Source organism: Macaca fascicularis, chromosome 4 (genome assembly GCF_037993035.2).
Source record: "Macaca fascicularis isolate 582-1 chromosome 4, T2T-MFA8v1.1".
In the NCBI taxonomy this organism is placed as follows: Eukaryota; Metazoa; Chordata; class Mammalia; order Primates; family Cercopithecidae; genus Macaca; species Macaca fascicularis.
This window is the reverse complement of record NC_088378.1, coordinates 96,226,941-96,241,345: the sequence shown is the minus strand read 5'-3', so window position 1 is coordinate 96,241,345 and position 14,405 is coordinate 96,226,941. Positions and strand designations below refer to the sequence as shown.

Sequence of the window (14,405 nt, the reverse complement as noted above, 5' to 3'; positions counted from 1 at the left end):
AGTATAGAAAAATCTATATCTAGGTGAACAAAGAGCTAGAAAAGAAACAGAGTGGTTAGAGAAAAGCCCAGGCAGATCTCCAGACATCAGAGCACTCTACAAAAATACAAAAAAAAAAAAAAAAATAGCTGGGCATGGTGGCACACACCTGTAGTCCCAGCTGCTTGGGAGACTGAGGCAGGAGAATTGCTTGAACTCAGGAAGTGGAGGTTGCAGTGAGCCAGGAATGTGTCACTGCACTCTAGCCTGGGCAATAGAGTGAGACTCCATCTCATTAAAAAAAAAAAAAAAAATTAGAAGTTCCAGTGTCTTCAGATGAGAAGAAACTAGTGCAAGAATTCTGGCACTGTGAAAAATCTGAATGTAGTGATACCGCCAAAGGATCACACCAGCTCTCCAGCAGTGGTTCCTAAACAAAATGGAAACTCAGAAATAACAGATCAAGAATTCAAAACATGGAATTGAAAGGAAGCTCAATGAGATCCAAGACAAGGTTGAAAATAAACACAAAAAATCTTCTAAAGCAATTCAGGAAATGAAGGAGGAGATAAACATTTTAAAAATAAGTCAACTAGAGCTTCTGGAATTGAAAACCTCACTTAAAAAATTTTAAAATACAATGGAAAGCTTTATCAATAGACTAGACCAAGCAGAAGAGAAAAAATCAGATTTTGAAGACAGGTCTTTCAAATTAGCCAGACAAAAGTAAAGAAAAAATGATTTTTTTAAACTGAACAAAGTCTTTGAGAAGTGTGGAAGAGTGTAAAGCAACCAAACCTACAAATTGTTGGGATTCCTGAGAGAGAAAGAGAAAATGTAAACAATGTGGAAAACATATTTCAAGGAATAATTCAAGAAAATGTTTCTAATCTTGATAGAGGTAGACATCCAGATACAAGAAATTCAGAGAACACCTGTGAGATACTACACAAAATGAACATTGCTAAGTCATATAGTCACCAGACTGTCAAACTGAACACTAAAAAAAAAAAAAAAAAATCTTAAAGGCAGCTAGTGAAAAAGGTCAGATATATACAAAGAGAATTCCATCAGACTAACAGTAGACTTCTCAGCAGAAAGCTAACACAGCAGGAGACATTGGGTGCCTATTTTCAGCATTCTTAAAGAAAAGAAATTCTAACCAAGAATTTCATATCCTGCCAAACTAAGCTTCATAAGTGAAGGAGAAATAAAATCTTTTCTAGACAAGCAGGTGCTAGGGGAATTCATTATCACTAGGTCAGCCTTACAAGAGATCCTCACAGGAGTTCTAAACATGGAAATGAAAGAATGATAACTGCTACCACAAAACACACTTAAGTACATAGCCCACAATCACACCTAAGTACATAGGCCACACAGTAGAAATTACAAAGCAACTACCTAATAACTTCATGATAGGATCAAAACCTCACATATCTTGCTTGAGCCCAGGTATTTGTTACCAGTCTAGGCAACATAGAGGGACCCCATCTGTAAACAAAATACAAAATTAGCTGGGTATGGTGGCACACACCAGTGGTCCCAGCCACTGGGGAGGCCGAGGTGGAAGGATTGCATGAGCCTGGAAGTTTGAGGCTGCAGTGAGCCATGATCATGCCACTGCACTCCATCCTGAGTGACAGAGTAAGACCCTGCTCAAAAAAAATACATTTTTAAAATATCGATATTAACCCAGTATACACATATCAATATTAACCCTGAATGCAAATAGTCTAAATGCCCCACTTAAAAGACAGAGACAAGTTGAATAAAAAAACAAGACCTATCTGCTGTCTTCAAGAGACCCTTTGTACATGTAATGACTCTCATAGGCTCAAAGTAAAGAGCTGGAGAAAAATTTATTACTCAAACAGAAAAAAAAAGCAGAGGTCATGATAATTATATCAGATAAAACAGATTTTAAACCAAAAACAGTAAAAAACAAACAAACAAAAAAACGGGGATGGGGGGACAAAGAAAGGTGTTACATAATGATAGGGAGATCAATTCAACAAGAAGACAACTATCCTAAATATATATACACCCAACATTGGAGAACTCAGATTCATAAAAAAAAAAACTTCTAGACATATAACAAGACTTAGACAGCCACACAATAATAGTGGGGGACTTCAACACCCTCCTGACAACACTAAACAGATCATTAAGGCAGAAAACTAAAAGAAATTATGGACTTAAATTAGATACTTGACAATTGGATGTAATAAGCACTACAGAATACTCCAGTCATCAACCACAGAATATAGTTCTTCTCATCTGCAAATGAAACATACTCCAAGATTGACCACATACTTGCCCATAAAGCAAGTATCAATACATTCCAAAAAATCAAATCATACCAACCATACTCTATGACCACAGTGGAATAAAAATAGAAATTAATACCAAGAAGATCTCTCAAAGCCACACAATTATAGGGAAATTAAACAACTTGTTCTTAAATGACTTTCAAGTAAACAACAAAATTAAAGCAGAAATTTAAAGTTCTTTAAAATAAAGGAAAACAGAGATACAACATACCAAAATCTCTGAGATGCAGCAAAGGCAGGGTTAAGATAAAGGTTATAGCACTAAAGACCTCAATGAGTTAGAAAGATCTCAAGTAAGTGATCTGACTCACACCAAGAGGAACTAGAAAAACAAGAACAAACTAGCCCAAAAGTGATCAAAAGAAAAGAAATTACTAAAATCAAAGCGGAACTGAATGAAATTGAGACCCAAAAATCCATAAAGAATCAACAAGACCAAAAGCTGGCTCTTTGAAAGGATAAACAAGATGGATAGACCACTAGCTAGTTTAACAAAGAAAAAAAAAGAGAGAAAATCCAAAAAAGCACAATTAGGAATTACAAAGTTAACATTACAACTGACCCTACAGAAATACAAAAGATTATCAGAGACTGTTATGAACATCTGTATACACACAAACTAGAAACTCTAGAGAAAATGGATAAATTCCTGGAAACACAACCTCCCAAGAGTGAATCAAGAAGAAACTGAAACCCTGAATGGATCAATATCAAGTTCCAAAATTGAATCAGCAGTAAGAAACTTACCAACCAACGAACTCCCCAGACCAGATGAATTCACAGCAAATTCTACCTGATGTGCAAAGTACCAATTCTACTGAAACTATTCCAAAAAAATCAAGTAGGAGGGACTCCTCCCTGACTCATTCTATGTAGACAGGATGACAAAAGCTGGAAAACACATAATGAAAAAAGAAAACTATGGGCCAACATCCCTGATGAACTTAGACACAAAAGTCTTCAACATAATACTAGCCAACTGCACCCAGCAGCACATCAAAAAGTTAATTTGGGTGGAGCATGGTGGCTTATGGCTGTAATCCCAACACTTTCAGCGGCCAAGGTGGGTGGATCACGAGGTCAGGAGATTGCGACCATCCTGGCCAACATGGTGAAATCTTGTCTCTACTAAAAATACAAAAATTAGCTGGGTGTGGTGGTGCATGCCTGTAATCCTAGTTACTCAGGAGGCTGAGGCAGGAGAATGACTTGAACCTGGGAGGCAAAGATTGCAGTCAGCCGAGATCGTGCCACTGTACTCCAGCCTGACAACAGAGCAAGACTCCATCTCAAATTTTAAAATTTCAAAAATTTGAAAAAAACTATTCTAAACTCATATGGAACCAAAAAAGAGCCAAATAACCAAAGCAATCCTAAGCAAAAAGAACAAATCCAAAGGAATCATATTACCTGACTTCACACAAGGCTACAGTAACCAAAATAGGATGGTACTGGTACAAAAACAGACACATGGACCAATGCAACAGAATAGAGAACCCAGAAATAATGCCATACACCTACAGCCATCTGTAGCTGGTCTTTGACAAAGATGAAAATAACAAGCAACAGTGAAAAGATTCCTTATTTAATAAATGGTGCTATGATAACAGGCTATCCACACGCAGAAGTCTGAAACCAGGCTCATTCTTTTCACCACATACAAAAATCAACTCAAGATGGATTGAAGACATAAATGTAAAACCTAAAATATAAAAACGCTAGAAGGAAACCTAGAAAATACCATTCTTGAGGTGAGCCGACATCTCAAGTACCATTCTTGAGATGTTAAAGATTTCATGACAAAGACTCCAAAAGCAATTGAAACGAAAACAAAAATTGACAAGTGGGACTTAAACTAAAGAGCTTGTGCATAGCAAAAAAAAAAAAAAAAAAAAAGTGTGGAGATATATATATATATATATATATATATATATATATATATATATATCTCAACAGAGTAAACAACCTACAAAATGGGAGAAAATATTTGCAAACTATGCATCTGACAAAATTCTAATATCTAGAATCTGTAAGAAACGTAAACAAATCCACAGGCAAAAAACCAACAATCTCATTCAAAAAATGACAGAAGACATGAATGTACACTTCTCAAAGACATACACGTGGCCAACAAGCATGTGAAAAAATGCTCAACATTACCAATCATTAGAGGAATGCAAATCAAAATCACAATGAGATACCATCTCACACCAGTAGAATAGTTACTATTAAAAAGTCAAAACACAACAGATTCTGGCAAGGCTGCAGAGAAAAGGAAACGCTTACACACTGCTGCTGGTAGGAATTTAAATTAGTTCAACCCCTATGGAAAGCAATTTGGAGATTTCACAAAGAATTTAAAAAGAGAACTACTATTCAACTTACCAATCCCATCACTAGGTATATTCCCAATGGAATATAAACCATTCTGTCATAAAGACATATGCACATATATGTTCATCACAGCAGTATTCATAATATCAAAAAGATGGATTCCACCTAGATGCCGATCACTGGCGGACTGGATAAAGAAAATGTGATACATATACACCATGGAATACTATGCAGCCATAATAAAGAACAAAATTATGTCCTTTGTAGCAACATGGATGTACCTCAAGACCATTATCCTAAGCAAATTAACACAGGAACAGAAAACCAAATACTGTATGTTCTTTCTTATAAGTGGAAAATAAACACTCATTAAACATGGGCACAAAGAAGGAATAATAGACACTTGGACCTACTTAAGGGTGGAGGGTGGGAAGAGTGTGAAAATCAAAAACTGCTTAACGTTAGTAACCATCAGTGAAATGCAAATCACAACCACAATGAGATAACATCTCACACCAGTCAGAATGGCTATTACTAAAAAGTCAAAAAACAACAGATTCTGGTGAAGCTGCAAAGAAAAGAGAATGCTTATACACTGTTTGCAGGAATGTGAATTAGTTCACCCACTGTGGAAAGCAGTTTGGAGATTTTCCAAAGAACTTAAAACAGAACTACCATTTGATCCAGCAATCCCATTACTGGGTACATATCCGGAAGAAAATCATTCTACTAAAAGACACATGCACTCGTATGTTCGTCACGGCACTATTTGTTTTAGATTTTTTATTTTAATTTTTCTGGGTACATGGTAGATGTATATATTTATGGGATACATGAGATGTTTTGATACAGACATGAAATGTGTAATAATCACATCATGTAAAATGGGGTATCCATCTCCTTAAGTATTTATCCTTTGTGTCACAAATTATCCAAGTATGTATATAAAATTTAAGAAATTTTAAAATGTACAATTAAATTATTATTGACTATAGTCACCCTGTTGTGCTATCAAATACTAGGTCTTATTAATTGTTTCAATTTTTTGTACCCCTTAACCATCCCCACCTCCCCAACACCCTCCCACTACATTTCTCAGCCTCTGACAACCATTCTCTACTCCCTGTCTCCATGAATTCAACTGTTTTTATTTTTACATCTGACAAATGAGTAAGAACATGTGATGTCTTTCTGTGCCTGGTTTATTTCTCTTAACATAATGACCTCAGTTCCATCTATGTTGTTGCAAATGACAGGATCTTATTCTTTTTTATGACCAAATAGTACTCCATTGTGTATATGTACCACATTTTGTTATCCATTCATCTGTTGATGGACACTTAGGTTCCTTCCAAATCTTGGCTACTGTGAACAGTGCTACAACAAACATGGGCGTGCAGGTATCTCTTGGATATACTGATTTCCTTTCTTTTGGGGTGTATACCCAGCAGTGGGATTGCTGGATCATATGGTAGCTCAGTTCTTAGTTTTTTGAGGAACCTCCAATCTTTTCTCCATGGTGGTTGTACTATTCACATTCCCACCAACAGTGTATGCAATTCCCTTTTCTCCACATCCTCGCCAACGTTTGTTATTGCCTGTCTTTCGGATAAAAGCCATTTTAACTGGGTGAGATGATATCCCATTGTGGTTTTGATTTGCATTTCTCTGTTGATCAGTGATATTGAGCACCTTTTCATATGCCTGTTTGCCATTTGTATGTCTTCTGAGAAATGTCTATTCAAATCTTTGGTCCATTTTAAAATCAGATTATTGGATCTTTTTCCTATAACGGTGTTTGAGCTCCTGGTTATTAATCCCTTGTCAGATGGGTAGTTTACAAATATGTTCTCCCATTCTGTGGGTTGTCTCTTCACTTTGCTGATTATTTCCTTTGCTGTGCAGTAGCTTTTAGCTTGATGTGATCCCATTTGTCCATTTGTGCTTTGGTTATCTGTGGTTATGTGTTACTCAAGAAATTTTTGTCCAGAACAATGTCCTGGAAAGTTTCCTTAATGTTTTCTTGTAGTCGTTTCATAGTTTGAGATCTTAGATTTAAGCCTTTAATGCATTTTGATTTGATTTTGGTATACAGTGAGAGATAAGGGTCTAGTTTCATTCTTCTGCATATGAATATCCAGTTTTCCAGGCACCATTTATTGAAAAGACTGTCTTTTCCCAACTGTATGTTCCTTGCACTTTTATTAAAAATGAGTTCACTGTACATGTGTGGATTTTTTTCTGGGTTCTATATTCTGTGCCATTGGTCTCTGTGTGTCTGTTTTTATGCCAGTACCATGCTGCTTTGCTTACTATAGCTCTGTAGTATAATTTGGAGTCAGATAATGTGATTCCTCCAGTTTTGTTCCTTTTACTTATAATAGTTTTGGCTATTCTGGGTCTTTTGTGATGTTATATAAATGTTAGGATTGTTTTTGCTATATCTGTGAAGAATGTCATTGGTATTTTGATAGGGCTTGTTTTGAATCTGTAGATTCTTTGGGTAGTATGGACATTTTAACAATATTAATTCTTCTAATCTATGAACATGGAATCTTTCCATTTTTGTGTTCTTTTCAATATCTTTCACTAGTGTTTTAGTGTTCATTATAGAGATCTTCCACTTCTTTGGTTAATCCTGGGTATTTAATTTTATTTGTGGTTATTATAAATGGGATTATTTGTTTTATTTCTTTTTCAGATTGTTCACTGGTGGCATACAGACATGCTACTGATTTTTGTAGGTTGATTTTGTATCCTGCAACTTTACTGAATTTGCTTTTCAGTTCTAATAGTTTGTGTGTGTGTGTGTGTGTGTGTAGTCTTCAGGTTTTGCAAATATAAGATGATGTCATCTGCAAACAAGAATAATTTGACTTATTTCTTTCCAATTTGGATGCCCTTTATTTCCTTTCCTTGTCTGATTGCTCTAGCTAGGACTTTCAGTACTATGTTGAATAGCAATGGTGACAGTGTCCTTGTTGTGTTCCAGATCTTTAAGGAAAGGCTTTCAGTTTTTCCCCACTCAGTATGATACTAGCTGTGGGTCTGTCATATATGGCTTTTATTATGTTGATATATGTTCTTTCTATATCCAGTTTCTTGAGTATTTTTATCATGAAGGGATGTTAAATTTTATCAAATGCTTTTTTGGCATCAATTGAAACGATCATATGGTTTTTGTCATTCTGTCTTGTATTATACTGATTGATTTGTACATGTTGACCTATCCTTCCATCCCAGGAACAAATTCCGCTTGGTTGTAACGAATGGTCTTTTTCACTTATTGTTGAATTCAGTTTGCAAGTATTTGTTGAGGATTTTTGCACCAATATTCATCAGAGATGTTGGCCTGCAGTTTTCTTTTTTTTTTTTTTTTTTTGACGTGTTTTTGTCTTGTTTTGGTATTAGGGAAATACTGGCCTCATAGTATGAGTTTAGAAGTATTCCCTCCCCCTGTATTTTTTGGAATAGTTTCAGTATGATTGGTGTTAGTTCTTCTTTAAATGTTTGGTAGAATTCATCAGTGAAGCCATCAGGTCCCAGGCTTGCTTTTTTTTTTTTTTTTTTTTTTTTTTTACCGGCAGACTTTTTATTATGGCTTTAATCTCATTACTTGTTATTGGTCTGTTGAAGTTTTGGATTTCTTAATGATCAATCTTGGCAGGTTTTACTTCACAGCACTATTAACCATAGCAAAGACATGGAATAAACCTAGGTGCCCATCAAAGGTGGGTTGGATAAATAAAATGTGGTACATACATAACATGGGATACTAAGCAGCCATGAGAAATGAAGTCATGTCATTTGCAGCAACATAGATGCACCTCAAGGCCACTGTCCTAAGTGAATTAATGCAGAAACAGGAAAGCCAAATACCACAGGTTCTCACTTATAAGTAGGAGCTAAACTGGTTACTCATGGATATAACAATGGAAACAGTAGACACTAAGGACTAGTAGATGGGGGAAGGAAGGAGGGTGACAAGCATGGAAAAACTATGGGTACTATGCTTGGTACCTGGATTATAGGATCAATTGTACCCCAAACCTCAGCAGTATACCTGGTTAACAAACTTGCTCATGTACCCTCTGAATCTAAAATAAAAATTGAAATTATATTTTTAAAATGGCTTTTTTTTCCTGTGTAAGTGTGGAATATAATATAAGCATACAATTAATTTGTTAAATTAAGATTGGGTTTGCTTTCTTAAGAAGAGACAAGTTAGTCTGGGGTACCTAAACTTCTTCTATTGGTCCACTGAACATATAAGCCAACATTACTTTTACATAATATTTGGAGTAGCTAAAAACATAAAACACGTGTTCAAATAAATTGAGTCATAATTCTGACACAGTTTTTTTGTTTTTGTTTTTTGAGACAGGCTCTCCCTCTGTCACTCAGGCTGGAGTGCAGTGGAACTATCTCAGCTCACAGCAGCCTCAACCTCCCAGGCTCAAGCATCCCTCCTACGTGAACTTTCTGAGTAGTTGGGATTAGAGGCATGTACCACCATGCCCAGCTAATTTTTTGTAGACACAGGGTTTCACCATAATGCCCAGGTTGGTCTTGAACTCTTAGGCTCAGAGTTCTTGGCCTTCCAGAGTGCCGGGATTACAGGTGTGCACCATCATGCCCAGCCTTGCCAAAGTTTTTTATAAATGTAATTGTTCTATAGCATGTCAGTTTGAACATAATTTCAAAGATCCTCAGGTAACTGAAAATTGAGTACATTTCAGTTATAAGCAACACTGAAATACTGCTCACTGTGAATAATTTTAAGTGTATACACACTTGTTTCTTATATTTGTACACTATGGAGTTGCTGTCTTCAAGTCATATTTTTAGTAAAAATGTTCATTTTTGCAAATTCGAGGTTTAAAAAAATTGTGCTATGTATATTGAGATTTGCTGTTCTACAAAAATACTTGCATATGATAGTTTTAAATTACCATCCTTTCAGTTTTCTCTGTGAAACTTATTTTCATTAAAATTTGTGATTCATATAGGTAGCTGACACTAAACTAAGAACAATAGTGACAGAGAAATACAACTGTGTGGCTGGGCACGGTGGCTCACACCTATAACCCCAGCACTTTGGGAGGCCGAGGCGGGCGGATCACCTGAGGTCAGGAGTTTGAGACCTGGCCAACACGGTGAAACCTTGTCTCTACTAAAAATACAAAAATTAACTGGTTGAGGTGTTGAGTGTTTGTAGTCCCAGTTCTTGGGAGGCTGAGGCAGGAGAATCACTTGAACTGGGGAGATGGAGATGGCAGTGAGCTGAGATCGCACCACTGCACTCCAGCCTGGGCAACAGAGGGAGACTCTGTCTCAAAAATAAAAATAAAAATAACAATAAAAAATAATTAAATAGAAAACCAACTAGTATTCTCAGGTACGCAATATCCTATCTTAATCAAATGATTAATTTTTCTCTGAAAGCCACTGATTCTGTTTTACCACTTAAGTGGATCTTAAATTTAGAAAAAATGAGAGAAAAATTTCAGGATGAGGTTGGACTTAGTGGTTCATGCAAGTAATCCTAGCACTGTGGAAGGTCAAAGTAAAAGGATTGCTTTAGTCCAGGAGTTTGAGACCAGCCTGGGCAACACAGTGAAATTCCTGTCTCTACATTCAATCAATTCATCAATCAATAAATGCCTGGTGAGGTAGTGTCTACCTGTAGTCCCAGCTACTCATGAGGCTGAGGCAGGAGGATTGCTTGAGCCCAGGAGTTCAAGGTTGCAGTGAGCTATGATTTGTGCCACTGCACTCCAGTCTGGGTAAGAGAGAGAGAGACCCTGTCTCAAAAAACAAGAAAAAGAATTAGGGTATTTTACACTAAAACTATCTTGGAGATTTCCCATAGGTCCCTGGAAAATCATGAACTTTAGTACAGGTATACCTTGGAGATATTGTGGGTTTGATTCCAGACCACCAAAATAAAACAAATATTGCAATAAAGCAAATCACACAAACTTTTTGTTTCCTGGTGCATGTAAAAGTATGTTTATACCATAGTTATTCTGTTACATGTGCAACAGAATTATGTCTTAAAAACAATGTACATACTTTAGTTTAAAAATACTTTATTGCTAGAAAATGCTAATGATCATCTGAGCTTTCAGAAAGTCAGAATCTTTTTCTGGTGGAGGGTCTCGCCCCAATATTGATGCCTGCTGTCTGATCAGGGTGGTGGTTGCTGAAGGTTGGGGTGGCTGTGTCAATTTCTTAAGATAACACTGAAGTATGCTGCATCCATTGGACTCTTTACTTTCACAAAAGATTTCTTTGTAGCATGCAATGCTGTTTGATTGCATTTTACCCACAGAACTTTTAAAATTGGACTCAATCCTCTCAAACAGCTGCTGCTTTATTAAGTTTATGTAGTATTTACATTCTTTGTTGTCATTTCAACAATGTTCACAGCATCTTCACTAAGAGTAGATTTAATCTCAAGAAACTTTGCTCATCCATAAGAAGCAACACCATAGCCATTCAAATTTTATCATGAGATTGCAGCAATTCAGTCACATCTTTAGGCTCCACTTTCCAATTCTAGTTCTCGAGGTATTGCCACGACGTCTGCAGTGACTTCTGCCACTGAATTCTTGAACCCTCGGAATCATCCATGAGGGTTGGAATTAACTTCTTCCAAATTCCTGTTAAAGTTGATATTTTGATTGCCAATGAATCATGAACGTTCTTAATGGCATCTAGAATGGTGAATTCTTTCCAGGTTTTCAATGTACTTTGACCAGATTCCTCAGAGGAATCTCTGGAAGCTATAGCCTTACAACATGTATTTCTTTTCTTTTTTTTTTGAGATGGAGTTTCACTGTTGTTGCCCAGGCTGGAGTGCAATGGCGCACTCTCGGCTCACTGCAACCTCCGCCTCCCGGGTTCAAGCAATTCTCCTGCCTCAGCCTCCTGAGTAGCTGGGATTACAGGCATGCGCCACTAAGCCTGGCTAATTTTTGTATTTTTAGTAGAGATGGGGTTTCACCACGTTGGCCAGGCTGGTCTCAAACGCCTGACCTCAGGTGATCCACCCACCTTGGACTCCCAAAGTGCTGGGATTACAGGTATGAGCCACTGTGCCCGGCCTACAACATGTATTTCTTAGATAACAGGACTTGAAAATCAAAATTACTCCTTGATCTGTGAGGTGCAGAACAGATGTTGTGTTAGCAGGCATGAAAGCAACACTAATCACCTTGCACACTGCCATCAGAGTTCTTGGGTGACCAGGTTGTCAACAAGCAGTAGTATTTTCAAAGGAACCCTTTTTTTTTTTTTTTTTCCCTGGAAAGTAGGTCTTAACAATGGACTTAAAATATTCAGTAAACCGTGCTGTAAACAGATGGGCTGTCATGCAGGATTTGTTGTTCCATTGATAGAGCACAGTCGGGTAGATTTAATATAATTCTTAAGGGCCCTAGAATTTTTGGAATGGTAAAGAAGCACTGGCTTCATCTTAACACCAGCTGCATTAGCCCCCAATGAGAGCCTGTCCTTTGAAGTTAGGCATTGACTTCTCTCTAGCTATGAAAGTCCTGCATTGGTCCTTCTACCAATATAAGGTTGTTTCATCTGCATTGAAAGTTTGTGTAGATTTTCATCAATAATATTAGCTAAAACATCTGGATAACTTGCTTTTTCATCAGCACCCCCTTGCACTTTTATTACAGAGATGGCTTCTTTCCTTAAACATCATGAACCAGGCCAGATGCGATGGCTCACACCTGTAATCCTAACACTTTGGGAGGCTGAGGTGGGCAGATCACAAGGTCAGGAGTTTGAGACCAGCCTGGCCACCATGGTGAACCCCATCTCTTGTTAAAGTACAAAAATTAGCTGGGCATAGTGGCAGGGGCCTGTAATCCCAGCTACGCAGGAGGCTGAGGCAGGAGAATCGCTTGAACCTGGGAGGCGGAGGTTTCAGTGAGCTGAGATCGCAGCATTGCACTGCAGCCTGGGCAACAAGAGCAAAACTCTGTCTCAAAAAACAAAACAAAAAGCAAAACAAACAAAAAACAACAACAAAAAAAAACCCATCATGAACTAACCTCTGCTAGCTTCCAATTTTTTTTTGGGGGGGGCAGCTTTCTTACCTCTCACCTTTACAGAATTGAAGAGCTTTAATGGCCTTCTCTGGATTAGGTTTTGGCTTCAGGGGATATTGTGGCTGATTTGATCTTCTATCCAGACCACTGCACCTTTCTTCTTATCAGCCATAAGGTTGCTTTGCTTTCTTATCATTCATATGTTCACTAAAGTAGCATGTTTAACTTCCTTCAATAACTTTTCCTTTGCTTACACAACTTGGCTGTTTGGCACAATAGTTCCAGCTTTCAGCCTCTCTTGGCTTTTGACATGCCTTTTTAACTAAGCTTAATCATAGCTAGTTTTTGATGAAAGTGTGAGACTTCAGACTCTTCTATTCACTTGAACACTTAGAAGCCACGGTAGGGTGACTGACTGGTTTAATTTCAATATTGGTGTATCTCAGGGAATAGAAGGCCCAAAAAGAGGGAGAGAGATGGGGGAATGGCCATTTATTGGAACAGTCAAAACACACAGAACATGTATTAACTATCTTATATGGGTGTGGTTTTTGGCATCTCAAAACAATTACAGTGGTAACATAAATGATTACTGATCACAGATCACCATGAACAGATGGAATGATATTTTAAAAGTTGGAAATATTGCAATTACCAAAATGTGACACATGAAGTTACCACCTGCTGTTGGAAAAAATGGTACTGACAGTCTTGCTGGATGAAGGGTTACCAGTTATCTGCAAAGTGCAATAATGCAAAGCACAATAAAATAAAGTGTGCCTGTACTTCTTTTTATTAGTAAACATGTATTTTTAAAGCAATTCACAATTTATAGCAATACAATAGTGTGTTGTGAAAACATTAAAAGTCCTTCTTCTAAGGGTTCAGAAAACCTCACACTTACAACAATAAGGTCATGGCCGCAAGACACAGCTTGTCTGGAAACTACACATTAAATGATGTATTCTATTCAGGGACTAAATATAAAAGCCAAGGTTGAGCCATGAATACAGAGGACAATATACAAATGAGATTATCACCACTCGCTATTTGAACAGAATTAGATCTCACAGATAATTTAATCAACTTTTAAAACTTTACAGATGAGGAAAATGAAGCTCTGAGATATGACTTTGCTGGGGTTCCTCTACTTCCTGTCAGGAATGAAAGTCAAATTCCCATTTCCCAACTCCAAGCCAGTTCTTTTCATTACACTGTGCTGCCAGTATGTCTAACCAATATGGTAGAAAGGTATTTCATTGAATGACTTCCACCATTCTTTTCCCAAAGACTAATCAGTAAGTGGTAAATGTGTTAAATTTACCACACATTGATTACAAACACAAAGTACTATATTGCAAGTAACAGAGGTTTTGCGCTTTGGTCTTTATTCTTACTTCCATTAAATACTGGGGAATCTTGGGTCATAAAATTGGTATTACAAAAGAGAAACGAGTAAAGAGTGGTTGCTGAAAGTTAATTTTTCTTGGCTGGTTCTTCTAAGTATATACTAGGTATTGTTATTAGCAGACTTCAGAAAGAAAAGGTTATCTGGAATTTTTTTTACCTGCCTTCCTCAACTTAGAAATTTATTTTATACAAAATCATTTTAACAAAACATCTTAGGGAGAAATTAACACAAAATTACAAATCACTCCATGTGCTTAATTTGAATTGTTATAGTCTTATG

At 37.0% G+C, this 14,405-nt stretch overlaps 1 protein-coding gene across 4 annotated transcripts in view; it reads left to right on the top strand.

The window, feature by feature from the left end:
• The window catches only part of IRAK1BP1 (interleukin 1 receptor associated kinase 1 binding protein 1), a 106,441-nt gene that overhangs the window by 53,333 nt on the left and 38,703 nt on the right, over positions 1 to 14,405 (top strand). The gene's annotated exons all lie outside the window — the stretch shown is intronic.